This window comes from Pongo pygmaeus, chromosome 9 (assembly GCF_028885625.2).
Source record: "Pongo pygmaeus isolate AG05252 chromosome 9, NHGRI_mPonPyg2-v2.0_pri, whole genome shotgun sequence".
In the NCBI taxonomy this organism is placed as follows: Eukaryota; Metazoa; Chordata; class Mammalia; order Primates; family Hominidae; genus Pongo; species Pongo pygmaeus.
In genome coordinates, this window is record NC_072382.2 from 105,360,562 (window position 1) to 105,387,200 (window position 26,639).

Below are 26,639 nucleotides of genomic sequence, written 5' to 3' on the forward strand. Positions count from 1 at the left end.
CCAGTGTCTTTCTTGTCTCTCTTTGCCCCTGCTCTGTGTGTGAATTAACCTGCCGAACTCCACTGCCCAACTTCTCCTGTGGAAATCGATTCCAGCCTCAGAGACCAGTTTTAAAGGCCAGGCCCTCCATGAAACCTCTGCCTATCCTCCACTGGACCCCTGCCACACTCTCTCAATTCCTCTCCAGTTGTAAATTCCATCTTATTGCACTCATTTGTGTGGATGTCTTCTCCTTCCTTCTAGATTGCAAGCTTCTTATAAATTTGCCATTATATTTTCCCAGGCATCCAGGACTGAGAGTTCTATATAATGGAGATTGCATACTGATGTAATTAAAGTAAGTTGAATTAAAATAGAGGTAGCATTGAACATTTAATTTTTATTTTACTGAATGGAGTCACTTTTCTCTTTGCTTTCAAAAAGTGCTTCAGAAAGGGCTGCTTCACTGGTACTAACACGCATCTTTTAGTTTCCACAGAAGATTATTATGTTTGAGTATATATATAGAGTTGGGTGAAGCTGGGCTATCAGTTATGTCAACAAAGGGCAGGAAAACATTACAAATGTACATACCAGTTTCTATCATCAGCAAATATTCATTTGTTAACACTATTAATCCAAACATACTATTTAATGTAAACCATTAATTAGTTTTGAACTAGAACCAAATAGAAATAAAAGTAAAGCAATCATCAAATAGAAAATCTACAAATAGAATTAAAGCAATCATCAAGATATTTTTTCTGTCACTATGGCTAAAAGTTTAGTTTTTACCTATGGTAACAATTTGCTACTCTTAATGCTAGAGAGCAATTTTACAATAGTTTACATACCATTCATTTATTCATTCTTCTTATTATTTCAGATTTCTATATAATATTGGGCAGGGGAGGAGTTGGGCAGTAGAGTTTGGCAGGTAAACTCACCAGTAGAGCAGGAGCAGAGAGGCAAGAAAGACACTTCAGAGTATATTAACTCTGTCATTGATGGAAATATTTATTGGGTAACTGGCTATAGGAGATGAAAAATGATCTCTATTTTTGCTTTTAAGTCTACTATAGCTTGATAAAAGACATACTTCAAGGCTACAATAAGACATGTTAAATTCTCTGTGGATGCATAAGTACTCAAGGAACTGTGGTTTTATGGGGGAAGGAAGATGTAGGTTTCCCCAGGAAAGACAGAAAACCTTTCAGAAATGCTGAAACATTTGAGTGAAGAACTAAAAAATTTCTAGTCTGCCACATGGGCAAGGGAGGTAACAGAATTCTGAGGAGAGGGAATGCATTTGAAAAGGCATAGGGTGGTGAGGTGCCATGTATGCTTGGAAGTGATGGCCCTGCATATCTGTTACCTGAGCGAGGAAAAAAGGCAGGAGATGAAAGTCAGCAGATCAACTGAGCCAGCCTGCAGAAAGCCTAGTACTCTCTGCTAAGACCTTTGGGTTTTATTCAGGCCTCAAGGTATGGAAAGATTCTAAGCAAGAGGATGCTTTCAATTTTATTGTAGAATCAGCACTGTATGATATTTGGGCAACAGGGCAAAAAGCTGTGAATGAATGAGTTCACATCTTAGCAGTATATCAATGAACAGTTCATTCCCATTACTGGTGGGTCAGTAGCATCAACAGATAACTCTTTACTCAGGATATAGAAAAGGATTTCCAGCAAGATCAAAGCTTTAAGGCAGAATGGAATAAGTTATATCAAAGTGACATTCAGTCATTTTTAAAAGTCTGAGAAGATTCAAGGATTTATCACAGCTGGACTATGTAGAATTCATCCATATGGGTAAATGTCTGTCTGTCCCAGTTGAGGTCAGAGGAGGAAATGCCACAACCACGGGTTTGCAAAATTACACAGACCTCAGTCTGGCAGTCCCTTTGGTCTAGCCTAAATTTATTTTCTTAAAGTTTAAGCTCATTTCCTCCTTTCCATCCTTGGGGAAGGTAAAGAACAGATGGTCATAAACCACCAGATAGTGACCCTTTATAGACTGGAGAAACATATTAAATCATCTCTCAGCCATCACTTTCCTGGGCAGAACAATAGAAACTCCCTATCAGTTCTAGTCTTAGATTTGCTGTTTTAAATCTGTATCTGTGTGTGTGTGTGTGTGTGTGTGTGTGTGTGTGTGTGTTTGTGACTGGACAGCTCTTTCTCACTTTGCTTAGATGCTCATCCACAAACAGGATGTGAGCCTTCAATAAATATATAATTATTTCTAAGTGCATTGGAAGCATTTCTTCTGGGGTCACTGATCCTGTAAATATAGTTGAATGTCATATTACATTAAAAAAGACAGCAGCAGCAGCAACATGTTACTGACTGCCATCTTGAGATGACTAAGAATTCTACATCCTTTTAGAATTCGTGTTGGACCAATCTTTCCATCTCATGATTGTCAGTTCTAAACTGTTATTCTGTGTAAATTGCAGTATTTTGCATCACTTCTTTGAATGCCTCTGGCCCTTGCATGTGAACCTTATTTTGCTCCATTTCTGGCCATTTTTCTACTTCGTTGACATTGCATGACAATTGTTATTTTACCTTACATTACAGCCAGAAGTAACTCAGATTTTCTGCAGCTCTGCACATCTAAAGATTTTACAACTTTTTGCCCTTCTGAAAGTATCTTGGATTTCTCTCTATATTAGGCTTCTCTGGAGCAGGCAGAGACATCTGGGGAAGGCTATCCCTGCCCCATCCAACATACTCACTTCCAAGCTCCCCAAAAGAAAGAGGGATGATTGAATAATGGCATTTATTGAACATTTGCTTTGGGCTGGACATTGAGATGGGCAGAGCCATAACCTGAACAATCTCATGGCTGCTCTTCAGGAACTCACAGTTCTGGGCTGGAGGGACTTTACAGGGACTGGACACGGCTGGTCTCTGCAATTTGAAAATTAGATGATTATGTAAGATGGGGTATTATCCTCAAAGTTAATTGGGGAGCAATACAATGTTAGATTTTTACCTATATTACCTCCCAACAGGTTTAAGTGCACGCCTCCTTACTGGGTTTGTTAAGAACCATAATTTAAAAATAATTTAAACTTTCTAAGTATTCTCTTCCCATAAAATCAGTGCTTAATAAAGTATTTTAACTAGAGGCTAGTTCTGGGTGGAAATAGTTGAAATATGCTAAGAAATCTGAGAGCCCCTATTTGACTATTAACTAAGTGTTGAAAAAAAAAAAACCTAAACAAAAACAAAATGCATCCTTTTCTTTCAGTCCCTCATCCCTTAAAATCCCTCAGGATCCTTGTAGGTTCAAACATCTGAAAAGATGATTGGTCTGTGGGAAGAGAGCATTCTCCCTGGTCTTTCATTCACATGACCATCATTTCCAAGTGGACAATGAGATCTACTTTTCCTTTTCCTGAGAGCTTACTATGAAATAGGCAGGCACTGTTCAACAAACTTGCACCTATAGTCAAAATTTGTGTCCAGTGGAAACCCATTTACATGAGAGGCTGAGAAGTTTCTTAGCCAAGAACTCCTTCTAAGGAAAGATGAGTCGGACACCAGAGTTTTGATCTGATAATCAAGTATCAGGGCTGAAGGGAAGTGGTAATTCTAACTACAGAGGAGTTGTCTTTGATCTGGAGCTGTTTCTAGTCTTATCTGATGAGGCCGTGTCTGGATTCTAGGAAAGGAGGGAACAGTAAATAAAATTCTAACGCGTTAAGTCAGTAGAAAAATCTCCAAAAATTTAAGTGTAAGCAGTCTTGAGTATTCTCCTAACAAAGCCTAACAAGAAGGGGAAAAAGAAAACAAAACTATTATCTCAATCTCAATTAGACGAGAAGGTAGTGAGCCCCGGAGAAATTGGGTAATCCATAATCATGCCATTGACCTGTACTACAGAATCTGAGGCAGATATGATTAACCTCATTTTATGGATGAGGTTTAGGAAGTGACCCTTAGCATGTATGCCGCCCCAGGGGGACACCTTTCTTTGTATTCTATGAGAATGGTACCCCCTACATCACAACTGGGAGTGCTAGACTTGGCATCTAGGTCTGGACACTTCTGAGTTTATCCTGTTAAGCAGCCAAGGTCTGTCTGGATTTAAGCCACCCCATTCTTCAGGAGCGAACAGACACAGAGAGCTGACCAGGACTTCACAATCAATGGCTCTGTAGGATATTTGTCAAGTTAATGCTACTAAGGAAGTTCTCTATTTCCTGTGGTCCTGGTGAGGAGATTTTTATCCTCCCCTAGGTGCTGGGCTTTTGTTCCAGGACATCTCAGCCTTGAGCTTTGTTTGCTTGTTTACTTCCTCTCCTGCATCCTTGTTGAGGTTCCCAGCCACATTTTTCCCCTCTGCTTATTTATTCCAGAGCAACTGCCTGTGTCATTTCCTTTATCTCTGGCATGTCCCTTGGTTAGTGCTGGTGTTTCTTTTCTTTTCATTTTTTCCCCATTGCCCAGGGCACTGTGAACAGTGGGCTGTGGTGTAGGATTTACAGACCTGTGCTATGAGATGTACAGACCTGTGCTCTGTACAGACTCAGGACACATTGGAGTACAGTGGGCTGACAACAGGGGGGCGCCAGCTGGGGAAGGCAACAGGCGCTCAGTTCTTGAACAAAAATAGGCCAGAGATTCTGCTACAACTGGCCAAGATTCCGCCCATCTCAATGAAAGGAAACAGACATTCCCACATGCCCACGAGCTTTGTGTGTGTATTTGGCTCCCTCAATAACTCCAGTGCACATTCCCACCCGGTCACTTTTCGCCCACGTTGTTATTGCTGCTGCTGTTTTTCTTTCTTTTTAATAAAGGTCACATTTTATTAGAGATAAGAATAACTTAACAATGAAACTCTTGGTTCATCTGTTCTTCCAGTGCTTTTGTGTTCAGCTTAACATCTTCTAAACAGACATTTAAAAATGATTATTTTCTTCTAGTAAAAATTATAACATGTTCATTTTAGAAATTTTGAAAAAAAGCCATAGAAAAGTATAATAAAAAATTCTAATCCCACCACCAAACATAACCACCATTTGTATTTATGTTTACATATGTCCAGTATTCTTTTTAAAAGCTCAGGCACATATAGTTGTAAAAAATGGAAGGAATAGTGTTCACCTCATTTTGTTTCAGTAGTTTACTTGTTTTAGCAGCTTAGAATTTAGGTATTTATACAAAAAATTTTCTAGATATTCATTTTTACATAGTTGAAAGAAAATATATTTTTACTTGAAGAATAATTTTCAGACAATACAATGTACCCACTTTAAGTTTTCAAATTATACGCCCATGTAACCACCATCAGGACCAAAATAAAAAGCATTCCCATCACTTCAAAAAGTTGCCTTGTGTCCAGTTCTAATGTCTGCTTTCTGTTTCAGGCAACCACTGTTCTTTTTTCCACTATAGATTAGATTTGTCATTTTTAGAGTTTTACATAAGTGGACTCACACCATGTATACTCTTTTGTGTCTAGCATCTTTCATTCAGCATAAATTTTCACACACTTACAGCCATATACAACCACACTTGCATATATTTTTTAATTTGCTTTTATTTTACAAATATATTATGAACATTTTTCCATATCATTAATTAGTCTCTTAAAATTAAATTTTCATTGACTAATTGTAACTTGTTTTAGGGATATACCACAATTTATCTCATAAATAAGATCTTATTGTTAATTGTTGGTGTTGTTTCAATGGTTTGCTTTCAAAATCAAGAATAATTATTCTGGACTACACATGTTTGTGTTCATTACCTAATTCCCTTGGGATAAATTTCAATTTAAAAAAAACTTAAGTTAAAAGTCTCACAAATTTTAATATGTACTGTGCCTATTTAATCTTCCACAAACATTATATACAAATATATGAGGAAGAACAACATTTCAAAGCTGAAAGGGAACCTGCAGAAAAATATGGTTCAGTGGTCCTTAACCAGTGGGGTGGACAAGCCTATGGAGCTCTTTTGAAATTCACCTGCATTTATTCTAACTTGGTATTTATGAAGCTCAAGTAGCTGCTGTTTTTGTTTTTAGTTCTGCAGATGATTCTGTTGCACACTACACAGTAAGAATCACCTCAGTTTCACAGATGAAGAAGCTGAGCCACGAAAGGCTAATTAACACCTCCTGATTCCTTATACTCTTGTCACTTTGCCAGGGAGAGCCTTTGTCTACATTGATTACCCATCATATGGAAAATGACAATAATGACCACCACCACTCCCCTCAGAAATCACAACTAACCATCTAGGTCCTCCCTTGGTGGACCTGTAAGCTAGAACAGCACTTTAAGTGATGGAGTTAGGACCACTTCAGAAAAGTCTTCATGTGAAAGGGACCCCAGACAATTGAAGAGAGGCCTAATTCAGAAATCCACTTAGAAGGTCCTGCCAAAAACTGAAGCAGACCTTTGTTGTTGCTGTTTAACCAGGCCAGATCTTAGGGGTAAACAATAGATTTACAGTGACAATAAACAGACACACAAACACACACACACACACACAAACACACAGAAATTCCTTGACTTTGTCCCCACTCACTGTATAGCCACTCCAGCCTATTCTCAACCCCCAACTCCATCTCTTCAAATTCTTCTCAGAGGAGACTGAGAAGGAAAGAACTGTTTCTCCTGAGCTAAGGAGGGCATCCTTTACCTACCCTATTTGGTCTGTTGTTTCTTTTTCTCTTCTGTGGTCCAGCTCCCAGAAGTGATGTTGGCTGTTTCTGCCATCTCCCACCATGGCTGTGGAGAAGCTACTGAAGGAAAATATCTTCTACAGCTTCTTCTCCTTCCAGACCCAGACTGCCACAGCTTACAGTTCAGTCTATTACATTCATTTCTTAATTTATCCAGGTTCCCACAGTCACCCTGGGGTGGGGCAAATGCTTTCATACAATTACCATTACAGGGGCTGCAAAGCAATGCTCCATTGAGCTGTCAATGTCTGACAGAAGCTTTAGTGAGCCAATTCTTCAAGATTTTTTCCACTCTTGATTGCAGTCCCTAATCTTGTGACTCAGACATGAGTCCAGAGAGACATCTTGTTAATCTGTATTCTTTTCCTTTAGGATATCTCAGGAGTGTTGATGTAGATAATTCCCTATGGAAACAGACAGTTGGTCCACCCTTTTCAAGAGTTCCCAGGTATGCCTACCTCCTGGAGAGAATCCAGTGTGACTATCCAGATGGGATTCCTATTTAAGCCTACCTGGGCATCCTAAATATGTTATTCAGAACACCATTAATTCCCCAAATCATGGTGTTTCATAGGGCAAGGAATCAAGATTCAGATGCAAATTATTACAAAGCCAAAGAAAAATAACTCTGGTGAGGGACTTTAAGCCTTGGCAAATAAGAATTTACAGAAAGAAAAATTCAAGTCAAATCATACAGGGCTCCTAAAGCACTTTTTAACACCTATAATGCAGTAATTTTTTTCACACACAAATCCCCAGAAGTTAGTTTAAAAGGAAATATCTTTATAAATTATGGAAGAAAGAAATGCAGCAGCAACACCTCAGAGAACAATTTCCCTTGGGAGGATACATTTGCCATTTCTTCCCGTGGCTCTTTCATTGCTGTTGACCTCCAGATCTCCAAGTATTGGTATCTGCATACCCTTTTACAAATTAATACAGGAGAGGTTCTGATAATCTATCACTGTTCTGCCTGATTAATTGCATTTTAACTGAAACTCTTGTCTAGTTAACTCACGACCGTTTTTGTAGAATGACATACATGTCAGTAATTACAAAAAACAACAAACAAACTGAAGGCATCAGAAAAGAGATGGGAAAAACCCTGGGCTTTGTATGCCCAAGAAATTACACATGGCCACTTCACTGACCTTTGAAAGTAGGTTTGGGGGAGGCAACTTTCCCAACTCACAAATTCTTCTGTGCAAAAATGTTGCTCTCTCTGTTTTTCTAAAATTGAACTTAATTTCTACCTTGAATCCTATTTCTGCAGACTTCTCTAGGGTGATACACTGCTCAGTGTTTTCTCAGTCATTTAAAATTTAAACTCAGCCAGATTAAATAACTCCTCCCTATCCCAGCAGCAGACTCAAACTAAAACATTATAGCATCAGTAGGAAGAGGAAGTAACCAGCTTCTGTAATATTTTATTCAAAATCCTTATAATTCCCACTTAGATCAAAGCTTTTGAACTTACAATTAAGAATATACAGTTTTGGAGTTTGGAGTATCCTCACCACTCCACCATGGAACAAAGTCATCCTTACGTCTCTTAGCTAAGTGCAGAGACTGTTGTAGGATTAAAGTAAACAGAGGATACATTTCATGTTTTTTGTGGTATTTCTGTCACGTATCACCCCACTAGATAGGCCAGATCAAGGCCATATGAAGGCAAAATGAGGAAGAGTAAGCAAGGCTATAAGCATTGGCCACGGCCTTTCCTGTAGCCACTCCTCCTGTGACCCCTTGGGGAAAAGATCGAGGTTTCTGCTGGCTCTCCCACAGGTTCATATGGGTGGGAGACTCTGTGTTCTGCTGTCACTGGCTTCTTTCAGGAGCGAAGGCCTGCTTTGTCTAGTACAGGCCAGAAGGCATGTTCCCCACTACACTTTCTCCTCCACAACGCTTTCTGCTTCTTCTCTCATTGGCCACACCATGTTCCCTCATTACCTCTCACCTCAGTCCAACTCTTTGCTTCCCCTCCTTCTGCAACAAGATTCCCATATATCCAATTCTGTATTTTCTAAATGTTATTATTATTCAATAGGTTTTAATTCTATAACCCTCCTTCTGTCTGACTTTTGAGTGTATTTCCATGTTTCCCACATTATTTCTTCCGTGTATGGTCTCTCTGAGAAAGAACGATATTGGGATGCATCCTGCAGTTGGCTGTCGATGTATCTTTCTCTTCCATTAGATGATGAGTTCCTTAAAGGTAGGGACCATATATGACTCATCTCAGCACTCCGTACAGAGCTGAACACATAGTAGGTGTTCAATGCACGTTTAGTGAATACTTAATGAATGCATCCTGTCTGCTAATAAAGAACTCCAAACATCCTCTAAAAACAATCACCTGGGCTGGGCACGGTGGCTCAGGCTCATGCCTGTAATCCCAGCACTTTGGGAGGCCGAGGCAGGCAGATCACGAGGTCAGGAGTTTGAGATGAGCCTGGCCAATATGGTGAAACCCTGTCTCTAGTAAAAATACAAAAATTAGCCAGGCGTGGTGGCACATGCCTGTAATCCCAGCTACTTGGGAGGGTGGGGCAGGAGAATTGCTTGAACCTGGGAGCAGAGGTTGTAGTGAGCCGAGATCGCGCCACTGCACTCCAGCCTGGGTGACAGAGCAAGACTCCGTCTCAGAAACAACAACAACAACAACAACAACAACAAAAACCCAGTCATCTGCTTGTAGTGCATATACTCAAGGTGAAAGCCACAGGCAATTTGCAGTCATCTAAATAATTTATCATTAATTCCTGATTTGCTAGTACAAGAATATATTGTTTTTTTTTTTCCTAAGCAATGATTTAAAGCCTGTAGATCAAGAGACTTTGGAGTCCTACACTAAGAGTCAACTTCCTTGCTCGAGTCTGTGAAAGGCTACTGATTTCCTAATATCACAATAGAGCCTCAACAGTAATACTGTTTCCTAAGAGCCTCAACAACAACACTATTTCCTAAGCTACACTCCAGTTTTTTCCCTCTATTATCTGGGATTGAACTACATAACAGGTATTATGAATTAAATTCACTGCTTGCTGTGCACCTATTACCATATACACAGAAGTCAAAATAGAGAAAATAGTAGCATATGACAGTCTCTCAGTCCTTTACCCAACGTTTACATTGTGATTTGATTGAAGGAATTCTAAGCACTTTGTGGGTTTATAGATCCCTTTAAAATTCTTTGAGTTATGCATTAACCTTGACTTAAAGCTCAATAAACTAACACTTGTTTTCTGAGCAATTTATCCAGTGTTATATATGGTAGGTAGCACAGAAAGAAACAGTATCTAAATTCTTTTATGTGCAAACTATAACATTCTGTTTGTCTGATTATTTTGTCTTTTGAAAGGCACTTGTACTGATAAAGCTTGTAGTAGTACTTACCAAAATGAATTTAAAATAGGCTTAAGCCAAAGTTCCAAATACAGTTTATTTTAGAAGACAGAAGGACAACTAGACTCTCACCATCTCCAAAATTATATTAAAAAACTATGAGTTATTGCATATACTTAGAAGTCATGTTTTTCATTGTGTTTTGCTTTTCACATTTTAATATTCACTGAAACACTACTAGTTCACTTATTCTTACTCCTTGAAATAACAAAGAGCTGTGACTCAGTGCCAAACCAAAACTAACGTCAACATTAACTGATGCAGTCTTGTTAAGTAAGCTTAGCAAAATATCTGTATTCCAAATGTTAATAAATACCAACTGGCCTTTACTAGGGTAAAGTTAGAGATAATAATGTTACATATTAATGACTTTCTTCCACTAATAAATAGAAGCTATTCTCACTACCTAAATAGTATTACTCAGAACTGGAATTTTAGTTGCATGTTTAATAATTTTGAGATTAAGTCAAGAAAACAAACAGAAACAATTGATATTTGTGGGGCCATCAACAATTCTGAAGTTTTCCCAATAGTCAGCCCTCAAAAATGCAGTCTCATAATTCACAATATCTGACTTGACTGTCAGGACTTGTCTAATTTGGCCATGCCAGCTGGCAAGGATATTCAGCCTCTTCTCCCAGAACATCACAAGCCACTTGGATGTAGTAGAATTCAGTGGTTTGAAGCCCCGGCTTTAATTCTAGCTTATCATTTTATTATCTATGTGGTCCTCAGCAAGTTGCTTAATTTCTCTGAGCATCATTTTTCTAACTTGTAAAATGGAGTTCAGAATATTTGTCCTTATATAAGAACTAATATAAATGAAGTGCTCAGTGTGGAAATAGTTACTGCTCAATAAATAATATTTAGTAAGCAGATTTTTATTGAGGATAAATACTCAGGATGTGATTCTCATTCTGTATTATTTAGAGTCAAATGTGACAGTGTTTGGTGTCAGCATGAAAAACCAAGAATAATGTAAATATTTGGTGAATGATTTGACAATAGTCATGGTTAAGACAAGATTAGTAGCAGAAGAGGGACAACAGACGTGGAAAGCTATAAAGAAAAAGTGGTTTTTTTTTAATATCTAAGAAGATTTTAATCTAGAAACCTTTATGAGGGGACAATCTTATTGTGACAGAAGAACAAGTATTTATTGGGAACCTTTATATGCAAACCCAGATGCCGTAAGAGACATAGTGAAATTTATTCAGTAAGTATTTATTGTGTGTCTACTATGTCTGGGACTGTTCTACATACTGGAGTAGGAGCAGTGAATAACCAAGTCAAATTCTCAGTCCTTGTGGAGTTTACATTCTAGTGTAGGAAATACAAAGATAGTATTCCTTTTTTCAAGGCATTTACTATTTCTGTAAGGAGACATGAGCCTTTGCATTAAAAGAGTATAAAATAACAATAGTAACAATAATTGCAACAAAGGACACAAAAATATCCCTAGGAGACTGAGTGGAGTAGTGGAAGGAATTCAGGTTTCAGTGACCAAGAAATCTGAGCTCTAATCTAAGTCCTGACGGCGCCTTTGGACCTTGGGACAGTATAGCATTTTATTCAAGTATCATACTCTCTTCTGTAAAATGAGCACAATAATAGTTACTTTATAAAGCTGTTCTAATGACTAAATGTGATTACATGTGTAAATCCCTTTATAGAGTAGCACAGATACATGAATATCCTTACTGAGAAGGAGAGTTGATTGATGCCTCAAAAGACAGCAGGATTTGGCTAGACAGAGAAGAGAAAGAGCATTCTAGGCCAAGAAAAGAGCTTGATGAAGGACACAAATTTGGAGTTGCACACAGAGTATTTGGAAGAAAGTGAGTGGGATAATTTGGCTACAGTAGAGAGTTCATGTAGATAAGTAGGTAGAGAAACAACTCAAATGATAGGTTGTTCTTAGATGACTCACAAAGGAATTTCTGAGAGTTAGAATAGCTCTCATGCATATGTAGACATTGAAACACAGTGTAATTAAGTGAATTACCCAAGGTTATATCATTAACAGTGAAAGTAGAATCCCAATATCCATCTGGCTCTTTGTCTCCTTGATGGTCTGGCCAGTGGTTAAGACCATGTATTATCAATCTCCTCGTCAATTCATATTTGAACACTCATAGTCTGTTAGGCATTTTTTGTAATATATAGCAAATATTCTAACCAGCCCTCTAGTTTAAGTATTGCATTTATGGCAAGAAAAAGCAATTCTGAAACAACCAAGGGGAATGAAAAACAAAGGGCTATTCATCAAAAATGAGATGGTGCTTTGCAAAAATGAACTAACTTTATGATGCCATCTGGAAAATGCTTTTGTATTCCCGATACAGTGCACTGAGCATAACTTAAAGTTGACTAACCAGCTCTGAAACGCTGTCTTCTGTTTCCTCACATATGGTTGTAGCCTACAGGAATAAGCGTTATTAGTCCTTGGACAGGACATCTGGTGTGACTTCTCAGCAATAAGGTGTGCAATTCTTGGGTGAATTTCAACAGAGCACATCAGCCTAACTTTGGAAACTTTTCAGGGTTGAGCCAGTCCATGGTGATTGACCTTTTTCAGAAAGAAACTAGGCTTCCAAACCAAACTCTAATCATGGAGATTCTGTCCTCCCTCTCTCCCTCCTTTCCTCTTTCTCTTCCTTCCTTCTAACATTTAAAGTCTTAATTCTGACATTACACACAGTGTAATGCACAGTGGTATACTCAGACAGAATTAAGACTTTCAAATGAAATTGAACCCTAAGATGTTATATCATAGTCAGACCTCTTGCAACGCTTAGGGTGGCAGATGTTCCTCACAGTTTCTTCCAAAGTAGCAACAGTCTTTTTGCATAATTTATTGTAATTGGATATTGGAATTATGAACAGAGAAATTCTTCTCTTCTTTCAGAATTAGTAATAGAACCTAATTTTAACATCAGTAGATTTAGAATCTCTTAAAAGAAAAAACCTTCATTAATTTGCTAAGGGATTAAGCTGAAGCTAACTTTGCTTTATAAAAAAGTTGCCAATAAAATAGCCTAATACTTGCATAGAGGAACATTTAATTTACTGAAAAGAACAAATTGTCTTCAAACAATTTAAAACACCCATTAATGGATAAACAACCAATATGTTAAATACAAATCATTCTTCTCTATTTATTGAAGTAGCTTCCCAACTCCTTTGCTTGACAACATTTAATTAGCCTAACTTGAGTTGCTTTATTTAATTGAAATTAATAGAACTAAGTTTCCTTTAAAAATATTATTTTGTTAAGACTGATTCCCTAATTTAGTCTAAATAGTGATTATTAATAAAATCTGCTTTTAAAAATATTTTTGACATTTACAATAATAATCAACATGTTATATATTTATATGAGGACTGATTATTTGGTTGTTAGTTATGTGGACATTTTTGCCTCAGTTTAACTCTGACTGCCCTTTTAAGGGGTGGAAAAGTTTCCTTAGCCACTCTACAGACAAGACAGAAAGTAAATCTAGGGAATTTGGCTAACAGTCAGCATCTCTTATAAAAATATTTCCTTGGAGAGAATGAAGGTTGAAATGCATATCTGAAATGATATATTGGTTTTCTATGCTGTGATACTATGGCTGGTAAAAATGATGGCTTGGTCACAAGTCAATTTATTCTTATTTTAAAGGGTCTAAATAGAGGGGAAGTAGAAATACTACATCCTTTGGGATCAAACAAAGTTGTTTCAACCCTAGCTCTACCATGCACTATATCTGAAAATAAACTTCTCCAAGCCCCATCTGAGTATAAGATTCAGATAATAATAGCTATTTAGCAACTGCTAGATCACATTTATTGGTGTGCTTACTATGTGCCAGAGACTGTTCTGGGGACTTTATGTATGTTAGTTCATTTAGTCCAACCCTCAAGCTTATGAGGTAGATATTTATAACCCCATTTTATAGATGAGGAAACTGAGTCACAGGGAGGTTAATTAATATGCTCACAGTCATACACTAGCAAGTGGGGATGCTTGGGTTCTAGCAGAGACAGCCCAATGCCAGACTTCACTTTCTAAAGAGTTCTGGAATATGAAGTGAAGATTAAAGTGGTTAACCTGTATAGAAGGCTGGCGTATGACCTCACACAGGGTAAAGTCTTATTAAGTGGATTTCTCTTAAAATTTCTGGCTACTTCTCAGCCCCCTTTTCTGGCTCCTTTTCCTTTTCTAGGCTTGAAGATATTGGAGTTATTCAGGGGTTCTCTCCTGGCCCCTTCCTGTCTCTATCCACACTCTCCTCTTTGACCTCCTCCACTACTAAGCCTGTAAATACCATTGCTATGCTGATGCCTCCCAGTTCTCCATCTCCAACCCTCGCGCTGCAGATTCATACTCTCTATAGCTTACCTGTCATTTACATTATATCTAACAGGCAACTCAAACTTTCACAGCCCTGAATATCATGTTTAACTTTTCTCCTTCAAATCTGCTTTTCCCTTCAGTCTTCCTCATACTCAGAAAATGGCACCACCATCAGCCCTTTTGCTCATGTCAAATCGAAGACTCATTCTCCCACATCAAATTTTTCTGCATGTCCTGCAGATTCTACCTCTACTTTTCTCCATTTGCACTTATATAGCCCACTCCAAACCACTACTCCTCTTGTTTAACCACTCTGAGAGCCTCCTAACAAGTCTCCCAGCTGCCTCTCTGGCCTTCCACATAAATCCACTATCTGCCCAGAAGCAGTGTGTTCATTTTTCAAATATAACTCAGATCAGGTTACTCCTCTCCTTAAAACCCACAGATATTCTCCCACTGTATTTAAATTAAACTCAAACTACTTATTATGGTTCACAAAGCCACGTAAGATCTGGCTTCTGCCAACGTTGCTAGCTTCATTCCAATCAATTCTTTTTTGACCATTATCTCCAGCCACACTGAGCATCTGCCTGGGTCTCAGATATTCAGGCTTATTTCTGGTTTTGGGCCTTTGCCCAGCTCTTCCCCTTCTGGAAACATGTTCTCTCTGATCATACAGTGGTTGGCTCTTTTATCTCTGTTTCCAATTCAAATGTCACCTCCACAGAGGCTTCCCAATGGCCCAATTTAAACTAGTTCTATCACTTCACTCCTTTAAATTCTCTACACTGAGTTGTTTATAACCTGATACTGGTTTTTATTGTCTGCCCGCTATTTCTGACAGCAGCAACACACATACACATGCATGTATGCACACATGAATGCCTAAAAAAGGAAAATTCCATGATAATGAGAATATTGTCTCTTTTTTGTTGTTGTTCTTGCTCTGGCTCCAACACTTAGTTTGCAGTGGCCAATGAAAGACATTCATTGAATTAATGAATATATTAAATTGAAGTGGCTGTTATTAATGGTCCTTCTTAAAGCCAAGGGTCAGTTTGTATCTTTTACAGCTCTTACCATATTCTGTGATAGGACTAGGTTTGGCCCAGTTAACTACATCAGTTTTGGGAAGATAGAAGGGTGCAAAAGGAGAAACAATCTATTTTCAGAAGCTGAGCAGCCATCTAGATTGCTACACAGAATTCGGCATCTGGTGAGAGCAGCCCTAAAATGCAAGTGATACGAGGTAAGCAATTAGCATATTAGCATCTGTATTCCAACTTGAAGCAATGGTAGTCCTCAAACCAGTGACAAGAACTTAGTGATGGAAAATTCACATAGGAGACATTTAGAAGTGCATGTAGGCAGACATACATGATAGTCTTTGAGCGGAAACCCAGATGGCTGACTGGAGTTCAGAAGTCAGGTTTCAAAGCCCAGGCCTGAAATAGGAATAACAGACACTAAGGGTAGAGCCTCATTTCTACAAGAAATGGAAATTAAATTTGCTGACAAACTTGAGAAACTCAAGCTCAAAGAACAAAGCTGGTGCTACATATCAGCATAAAGCACGAAGTAGGAGGGTGGCCTTGAGGCAAGCTGAAACCCACCCTGCAGGTTGGACTGGCTGCAGGTGACTGCATGCTGAGCATCAGACTAAAGTGCAGGGAAGGAGGTCATAATGCCAGGCCATGTTCCCATAAACGGGCAGTCCAGTCAGATGGGAGGGCTCTATTGATCGCCTTTTACTGCATCATAACAGTGTCAGACATGAGACCTGAAAGCCCATCTTTCTGCCTGCTGCACTCGATCAATATGATAGATCTTTCCCTTAGAGGCCTGTCTGAATCCTATTTTCTGCCTACACGCATGTGGAGCTAAATTAATGATGATGACTCATGGGCTTCAGAGCATCTGTAAACTGTTATTATCACCATCCACACCAGCACTTTATTGATCTCCTCTATTAGGCACTGACTCATTTTATGACCACCCTTTTTTAGGAAGCCAATAGGTTAACCTCTTTCCTCTCTGCCAATAGTCAGGGTAAATGTAGACCCAGTCAAAGGTGGTCCATTTTTGGTTACGCATGAGACTCACAACAGTTATTATTAGAGCCATGTGCATTTAAATATTTGTATTAAAACCAAAACCCTCATGATATTCTTTCTTTAAGGTTTAGGGTAAAAAGGAGTTATCTTGGAGATAACTTCATCACACTGGTATATGAACTGAATTTACCAAACAGTTAAATAAACATTACAAATAATTATGAATATACAAGAACAAACTTGGGTTTGACCACGGATTGCTCTTCATGCACAGATTGCTCAACATTCTCTAATCAAGGATGATTAGAAAAGTATTTTAGTCCTGCTATTTTAATCTGCTGTAACTTTTAGTTTGATGTTTTCTTATGGGGTCAGCAGGGGGCTGACTCCCTCTGTGGTGACTCAGTGCCTAGTTATTATAATTTCAATCAGGCTGCTGGTGTTCTCTCTGCAGACTTGCATATCTTCTTCATGTTGGCCTATTCAGCGTCTCCATCAATATCTCCATCAATATCTGAGTGAGCACTCAAGAAATAAACATGAAAAGGGGGAATGAGTGCTCTCTCCTTGGGAGTATTCACTCTTTACTACTCATACACACGACTTCTATAATCATAGTCCTGGCCTAGAGTTTTCTGAGCAATGTAGAAGGGAAAAGGTCTGATTGCTGCAGCACCAGGAAACTTTGACAAGCAAATATTTAATAACCATTGAATAAAACCTGAGGCTATCAGTTCTGTGAGACCCATATGACACATGCATATATGTATATGCACAGATAGACATATAAGCATGGGTATTTAGCAAATGTATGCCTATATGTACAGTGTATGTACTACAGGGTTCATCCAATTAGAGGGGTGATGTTCATTCCTATTGTTTTTACGTCTTCTCTTCTACACAGCAAAGAATTATTAGTTGTAATCCAGTTCATATGCAATGCTTTAGGGAAGGCAAAATAACTTTAACCTTGCTGCTCTTTTTACCTACATCTCACATTTTCACTTTTAGAAACACCAGAACTCTGATGTATTCTGAAACAGTCAACATTTGTGCAAACTCTTTTGGAAGAGAACAAGCTACAAGGATTAAAGCATATTTGAATAAGAGAGAAAAATCTGGTGTTTCCCTGTTAGGGTCAATAAAGCACTTGAAAAGCATGAACGCCATTTTGGGGAGAGTAGCTGGGTAGAAGGCAATGCCATCAGCAAATAAAGGAATCCAAGTAGAGGAAGATGCAAAAATGAATTTTAACATAGACCTGTTGGATGGTCTTCATCTAGCCAATGTCCTACTTCGTTAAAACATTATCTCTCTGTTTAACAGCTCATTTAAACATTTTCCACTTTCTTTAAAGAAAAACTCCTATGTATATGATGGACATAGAGATTACAACATTCAAAAAAGTGATTTTTCTCTCGAGACTTTTTTATGTTGTTAGATTTCAGTTGTGAATGATAAGTAGAGAACTTCAGATGTTACCTCTATTTAAACATCTGTTCAGCCAATATGTAATTTCATATTATAATCTGCTTCAGCTACATTTGGTTACCCGTTAATCAAAAACCATAAATTCTGCCTTGCACAATAGCTTTTTGGTTGTTGTTTGCATAGTTTAAATATAAGAATGCATATTTAAATGATTATCAGATGATAAGCCTTTATGAAAGTTTCTGCAATGGAATGCCTATTTTATGAATTTTTATTATTAAAAGGTATTATTACAAAGTAATCTGAGAAGCTAGGAAACTAATAGTAAATTACATAATTATTTTCCTCCTATTCAATATATTAAAAATGAAATTCCATTTTATGAGAGAAGGATGACCAGATAAAAAGAAACAGAAAACATTAAATCCTTTCTCTCTTTTCTTTCTGATTTTTCTTATAGTATATTGGATTGAAAGTATTTTCCATAAATTTATGCACTTTTAAAGTTTATCTTTCTATCCTGTGTTGCTTTGAAGAAAGTAAATCAGCAGTATCTAAATCCATAGGATTTGCTTCCCTGGCTTACTAGTCATTATTGACATCAATAGGGTCTTGCAGATAAACCTAAATGAAAGCGTTCTACATCAAGATCTATCAGCTCTTTATCAGTCATCCATTTTGAGACATAGAAAGACATTTTTATATCTGTCACTTGGGCTTGGTTCTTTGGTCAATTTCTGCAGAAATAATTAGAACTTTTCTTGTTACTCTGTAAATAGATTTTTCTAGGGTCTTCTTGCAGAAGAAAATTATTTTATGTTGGAATTCTCTGAGCAGTCACAGAAAGTCTGACAGTGAAATGGAGGTGACAGGAGTCTGTTTCAGGGAGAGGTACCTTTATGCTGATAGGTGAATTTTTTTTTTTTTTTTTTTTTACTTTAAGTTCTAGGGTACATGTGCACAACATGCAGGTTTGTTACATATGTATACATGTGCCATGTTGGTGTGCTGCACCCATTAACTCGTCATTTACATTAGGCATAACTCCTAATGATATGCCTCCTCCCTCCCCCCACCCCACGACAGGCCCGGTGTGTGATGTTCCCCTTCCTGTGCCCAAGTGTTCTCATTGTTCAATTCCCACCTATGAGTGAGAACATGCGGTGTTTGGTTTTCTGTCCTTGCGATAGTTTGCTGAGAATGATGGTTTCCAGCTTCATCCATGTCCCTACAAAGGACATGAACTCATCCTTTCTTATGGCTGCATAGTATTCCATGGTGTATATGTGCCACATTTTCTTAATCCAGTCTATCATTGTTGGACATTTGGGTTGGTTCCAAGTCTTTGCTATTGTGAATAGTGCCGCAATAAACATATGTGTGCACATGTCTTTATAGCAGCATGATTTATAATCTGTTGGGTATATACCCAGTAATGGGATGGCTGGGTCAAATGGTATTTCTAGTTCTAGATCCCTGAGGAATCGCCACACTGACTTCCGCAATGGTTGAACTAGTTTACAGTCCCATCAACAGTGTAAAACTGTTTCTATTTTTGCACATCCTCTCCAGCACCTGTTATTTCCTGACTTTTTAATGATTGCCATTCTAACTGGTGTGAGATGGTACCTCGTTGTGGTTTTGATTTGCATTTCTCTGATGGCCAGTGATGATGAGCATTTTTTCATGTGTCTGTGAGCTGCATAAATGTCTTCTTTTGAGAAGTGTCTGTTCATATCCTTCGCCCACTTTTTGATAGGGTTGTTTGTTTTTTTCTTGTAAATTTGTTTGAGTTCTTTGTAGATTCTGGATATTAGCCTTTTGTCAGATGAGTAGATTGCAAAAATTTTCTCCCATTCTGTCGGTTGCCTTTTCACTCCGATGTTAGTTTCTTTTGCTGTGCAGAAGTTCTTTAGTTTAATTAGATCCCATTTGTCAATTTTGGCTTTTGTTGCCATTGCTTTTGATGTTTTAGATGTGAAGTCCTTGCCCATGCCTATGTCCTGAATGATATTGCCTAGGTTTTCTTCTAGGGTTTTTATGGTTTTAGGTATAAGATTTAAGTCTTTAATCCACCTTGAATTAATTTTTGTATAAGATGTAAGGAAGGGATCCAGTTTCAGCTTTCTACATATGGCTAGCCAGTTTTCCCAGCACCATTTATTAAACAGGGACTCCTTTCCCCATTTCTTGTTTTTGTCAGATTTGTCAAAGATCAGATGGTTGTAGATGTGTGGTATTACTTCTGAGGGCTCTGTTCTGTTCCATTGATCTATAACTCTGTTTTGGTACCAGTACCATGCTGTTTTGATTACTGTAGCCTTGTAGTATAATTTGAAGTCAGGTAGCGTGATGCCTCCAGCTTTGTTCTTTTGGCTTAGGATTGCCTTGGCAATGCGGGCTCTTTTTTGGTGCCACATGAACTTTAAAGTAGTTTTTTCCAATTCTGTGAAGAAAGTCATTGGTAGCTTGATGGGGATGGCATTGAATCTATAAATTACCTTGGGCAGTATGGCCATTTTCACGATATTGATTCTTCCTATCCATGAGCATGGAATGTTCTTTCATTTGTTTGTGTCCTCTTTTATTTCATTGAGCAGTGGTTTGTAGTTCTCCTTGAAGAGGTCCTTCACATCCCTTGTTAGTTGGATTCCTAGGTATTTTATTCTCTTTGAAGCAATTGTGAATGGGAGTTCACTCATGATTTGGCTCTCTGTTTGTCTGTTATTGGTGTATAAGAATGCTTGTGACTTTTGCACGTTGATTTTGTATCGTGAAACTTTGCTGAAGTTGCTTATCAGCTTAAGGAGATTTTGGGATGAGACGATGGGGTTTTTTAAATATACAATCATGTCACTGCAAACAGGGACAATTTGGCTTCCTCTTTTCCTAATTGAATACCTTTTATTTCTTTCTCCTGCCTGATTGCCCTGGCCAGAACTTCCAACACTATGTTGAATAGGAGTGGTGAGAGAGGGCATCCCTGTCTCATGCCAGTTTTCTAAGGGAATGCCTCCAGTTTTTGCCCATTCAGTATGATATTGGCTGTGGGTTTGTCATAGATAGCTCTTATTATTTTGAGATACGTCCCATCAATACCTAATTTATTGAGAGTTTTTAGCATGAAGTGCTGTTGAATTTTGTCAAAGGCCTTTTCTGCATCTATTGAGATAATCATGTGGTTTTTGTCTTTGGTTGTGTTTATATGCTGGATTACGTTTATTGATTTGTGTATGTTGAACCAGCCTTGCATCCCAGGGATGAAGCAGATTTGATAGTGGTGGATAAGCTTTTTGATGTGCTGCTGGATTCAGTTTGCCACTATTTTATTGAGGATTTTTGCATCAATGTTTATCAGGGATATTGGTCTAACATTCTCTTTTTTTGTTGTGTCTCTGCCAGGCTTTGGTATCTGGATAATGCTTGCCTCATAAAATGAGTTAGGGAGGATTCCCTCTTTTTCTATTGATTGGAATAGTTTCAGAAGGAATGGTACCAGTTCCTCCTTGTACCTCTGGTAGAATTCGGCTGTGAACCCATCTGGTCCTGGACTTTTTTTGGTTGGTAAGCTATTGATTATTGCCACAATTTCAGCTCCTGTTATTGGTCTATTCAGAGATTCAACTTCTTCCTGGTTTAGTCTTGGGAGGGTGTATGTGTCGAGGAATTTATCCATTTCTTCTAGATATTCTAGCTTATTTGCATAGAGGTGTTTGTAGTATTGTCTGACAGTAGTTTGTATTTCTGTGGGATCAGTGGTGATATCCCCTTTATCATTTTTTATTGCATCTATTTGATTCTTCTCTCTTTTCTTCTTTATTAGTCTTGCTAGCGGTCTATCTATTTTGTTGATCTTTTCAAAAAACCAGCTCCTGGATTCATTGACTTTTTTGAAGGGTTTTTTTATGTCTCTGTTTCCTTCAGTTCTGCTCTGATTTTAGTTATTTCTTGCCTTCTGCTAGCTTTTGAATGTGTTTGCTCTTGCTTCTCTAGTTCTTTTAATTGTGAAGTTAGGGTGTCAATTTTAGATCTTTCCTGCTTTCTCTTGTGGGCATTTAGTGCTATAAATTTCCCTCTGCACACTGCCTTTAAATGTGTCCCAGAGATTCTGGTATGTTGTGTCTTTGTTCTCATTGGTTTCAAAGAACATCTTTATTTCTGCCTTCATTTTGTTATGTACCCAGTAGTCATTCAGGAGAAGGTTGTTCAGTTTCCATGTAGTTGAGTGGTTTTGAGTGAGTTTCTTATTCCTGAGTTCTAGTTTGATTGCACTGTGGTCTGAGAGACAGTTTGTTATAATTTCTGTTCTTTTACATTTGCTGAGGAGTGCTTTACTTCCAACTATGCGGTCAATTTTGGAATAAGTACGATGTGGTGCTGAGAAGAATGTATATTCTGTTGATTTGGGGTGGAGAGTTCCATAGATGTCTGTTAGGTCCGCTTGGTGTAGAGCTGAGTTCAATTCCTGAATATCCTTGTTAACTTTCTTTCTCGTTGGTCTGTCTAATGTTGACAGTGGGGTGTTAAAGTCACCCATTATTATTGTGTGGGAGTCTAAGTCTCTTTGTAGGTCACTCAGGACTTGCTTTATGAATCTGGGTGCTCCTGTATTGGGTGCATATATATTTGGGATAGTTAGCTCTTCTTGTTGAATTGATCCCTTTACCATTATGTAATGGCCTTCTTTGTCTCTTTTTATTTTTGTTGGTTTAAAGTCTGTTTTATCTGAGACTAGGATTGCAACCCCTTTTTTTGTTTTCCATTTGCTTGGCAGATCTTCCTCCATCCCTTTATTTTGAGCCTATGTGTGTCTCTGCATGTGATGTGGGTCTCCTGAATACAGCACACTGATGGGTCTTGACTCTTTATCCAATTTGCCAGTCTGTGTCTTTTAACTGAAGCATTTAGCCCATTAACATTTAAGGTTAATATTGTTATATGTGAATTTGATCCTGTCATTATGATGTTAGCTGGTTATTTTGCTCATTAGTTGATGCAGTTTCTTCTTAGCATCGATAGTCTTTACAATTTGGCATGTTTTTGCAGTGGCTGGTACCGGTTGTGCCTTTCCATGTTGAGTGCTTCCTTCAGGAGCTCTTGTAGGGCAGGCCTGGTGGTGACAAAATCTCTCAGCATTTGCTTGTCTGTAAAGGATTTTATTTCTCCTTCACTTAGGAAGCTTAGTTTGGCTGGATACGAAATTCTCGGTTGAAAATTCTTTTCTTTAAGAATGTGGAATATTGGCCCCCACTCTCTTCTGGCTTGTAGAGTTTCTGCCGAGAGATCCCTTGTTAGTCTGATGGGCTTTCCTTTGTGGGTAACCTGACCTTTCTCTCTGGCTGCCTTTAACATTTTTCCCTTCATTTCAACTTGGTGAATTTGACAATTCTTGTCTTGGAGTTGCTCTTCTCGAGGAGTATCTTTGTGGCATTCTCTGTATTTCCTGAATTTGAATGTTAGCCTGCTTTGCTAGTTTGAGGAAGTTCTCCTGGATAATATCCTGCAGAGTGTTTTCCAACTTGGTTCTGTTCTCCCCGTCACTTTCAGGTACACCAATCAGACGTAGATTTGGTCTTTTCACACAGTCCCATATTTCTTGGATGCTTTGTTTGTTTCTTTTTACTCTTTTTTCTCTAAACTTCTCTTCTCACTTCATTTCATTCATTTGATATTCAATCACTGATATCCTTTCTTCCACTTGATCAAATCAGCTACTGAAGCTTGTGCATTCATCACGTAGTTCTTGTGCCATGGTTTTCAGCTCCATCAGGTCATTTAAGGACTTCTCTACACTGGTTATTCTAGTTAGCCATTTGTCTAACCTTTTTTCAAGGTTTTTAGCTTCTTTGCAATGGGTTCGAACTTCCTCCTTTAGCTCGGAGAAGTTTGATCGTCTGAAGCCTACTTCTCTCAACTCGTCAAAGTCATTCTCTGTCCAGCTTTGTTCTGTTGCTGGCGAGGAGCTGCATTCCTTTGGAGGGGGAGAGGCGCTCTGATTTTTAGAATTTTCCGCTTTTCTGCTCTTTTTTTTCCCCGTCTTTTTGATTTTATCTACCTTTGGTCTTTGATGATGGTGACGTACAGATGGGGTTTTGGTGTGGATGTCCTTTCTGTTTGTTAGTTTTCCTTCTAACAGTAAATACCCTCAGTTGCAGGTCTGTTGGAGTTTGCTAGAGGTATACTCCAGACCCTATTTGCCTGGGTATCAGCAGCAGAGGCTGCAGAACAGCGAATATTGCTAAACAGCAAATGTTGCTGCCTGATCCTTCCTCTGGAAGCTTTGTCTCAGAGGGGTACCTGGCCGTGTGAGGTGTCAGTCTGCCCCTACTGGGGGGTGCCTCCCAGTTAGGCTACTCGGGTCAGGGACCCACTTGAGGAGGCAGTCTGTCCATTCACAGATCTCCAGCTGCATGCTGGGAGAACCACTACTCTCTTCAAAGCTGTCAGACAGGGACATTTAAGTCTACAGAGGTTTCTGCTGCCTTTTGTTCAGCTATGCCCTGCCCCCAGAAGTGGAGTCTACAGAGGCAGGCCGGCCTCCTTGAGCTGTGGTGGGCTCCACCCAGTTCGAGCTTCCTGGCAGCTTTGTTTACCTACTCAAGCCTCAGCAATGGCAGGCGCCCCTCCCCCAGTCTCGCTGCCACCTTGCAGTTCGATCTCAGACTGCTGTGCTAGCAATGAGTGAGGCTCTGTGGGAGTGGGACCCTCTGAGCCAGGCATGGGATGTAATCTCCTGGTGTGCCGTTTGCTAAGACCACTGGAAAAGCGCAGTATTAGGATGGCAGTGACCTGATTTTCCAGGTGCCGTCTGTCACAGCTTCCCTTGGCTAGGAAAGGGAATTCCCTGACCCCTGCGCTTCCTGGGTGAGGCGATGCCTCGCCCTACTTTGGCTCATGCTCAGTGGGCTGCATCCACTGTCCTGCACCCACTGTCCGACAAGCCCCAGTGAGATGAACCCGGTACCTCAGTTGGAAGTGCAGAAATCACCTGTCTTCTGTGTCGCTTATGCTGGGAGCTGTAGACTGCAGCTGTTACTATTTGGCCATCTTGGAACCCAGCCCATTAGTTGAATCTTATGGGATAAGGGAATCTAAGCTCTTCAAAAAACAAAGAAACCCAACAACTTACAAATATAAACATGAACATTTTAATCAAGCTTGCATGAAATGATAGTATTTGTACATCTGTTTGAAGCACATTTTTATGGTTAAAAAAAAACCATGGATTTTATTTCCATTGAAGATTATTGAAGATTTCAGGTAAATCATCTTCAGCCTGAATCCCTTCTGCTCTTCCTTACCCATAATGCTCCTGTTTCATGAAGGGTCTCAATGCTTATTGAGCTCTGTTAAGTTTTCCTCAATTAAAACTCAAATTATCCAGCATTTACTTTTAATCAACGCTCACTTTATTTTCTCATTTAAGGAATCATTTTCTCATAAGTGGAAAATAAATTACAGTGTTCCTCTCCCAAGCTCCTTCTTGCCTTTGGACTATATAGTTTCTCATGCATAATGTGGATTATTGATTAATTCCCACTAACACCAAGTGGAGAGAATAAGGACATTTATATCCTCACAGAGATGTATACACAGGTGCACACACATGCACACACACACAAACCTTGAATATACATACTAGTGAAGCAGTGATATTTTGGTGTGCATGTCTAACACATTTATTTATTTGATAATCTAAACTTCCTTCAGATGCAAGCAGAGAACATGTCTATTATTTTTCACATCTTTTGATTTGAACCACTCAGTAGGCTCCTCTTTTCTCTGAGTAAAATATTAGAATGTCCCCATAGCACTTGGAGTCATATTTAGATACCAACAAATTTTGTTTAAAACCAGATCATTTTAATATAGATGGAGTATAGCTCCCTCTTTCTATATCCTCTGCTCCCTCTATGTGAACTCTAGGTGGCCTCTTATTTTTAGACATGCTTTACATGAGCAACATATCCTTGTATCTTTAAACTCCAGGGAATGCATGTACACTTCAAGTGATTCTTTGGAGTTCCATTCTCTTGACTTGTGAGAAAAGGAAAGCATCCCTCTTCCTCATGGAGAGGGGTAAAAATATAATAATCCAACCTCTCTCTCTCTTTCTTCCCTGCTACCACCCAATCTTCTGCAACAGCCACATTGATGCTTAACTTCCTGTTCTATATGCTGGAGGTAGGTGATGGGTGATGTACTGGTGCTAGCAGAACCTGTCTTTGGCCACCTAGATTTGGAAGTCCTATATGTGGTGGGAAGAAGATGTTTAAGAATCAGGCTGCCAATTTCTTCTCTCCCTTTATGGTGGGTTTGGGGAGATGTTTTTGAGAAAAAAAAAGGTTCCCCAGTGGAAAGACTTCTTAGAAAACAATGATATCTGCTTTCAGGAGACTCATGATTAATAGAAAGCTTTCAGCAAGATATATCTGATCTTTCTATGATTATTTACAGAAAACAAACAAACAAAGCTGGAATCCATGGATTTATGAGGCATAGTTCTCCAGAAAATATCATGTAAGCCAAATAATGATTTAAACATTAAATGGAGATTTTTCATGACCAAAACAATACCTTTCCATGTAAGTAATATGTCTCCATATACAAGATAAGGTAACCTGAACCAAAGTGCATCTGTCTGTAGTAAGAGAGGCCCTGGGAAGCTGCACGGGCAGTCCTGAACCTCTCTCTGCTTTGGCTCTGCCTCATGATTATTTGTG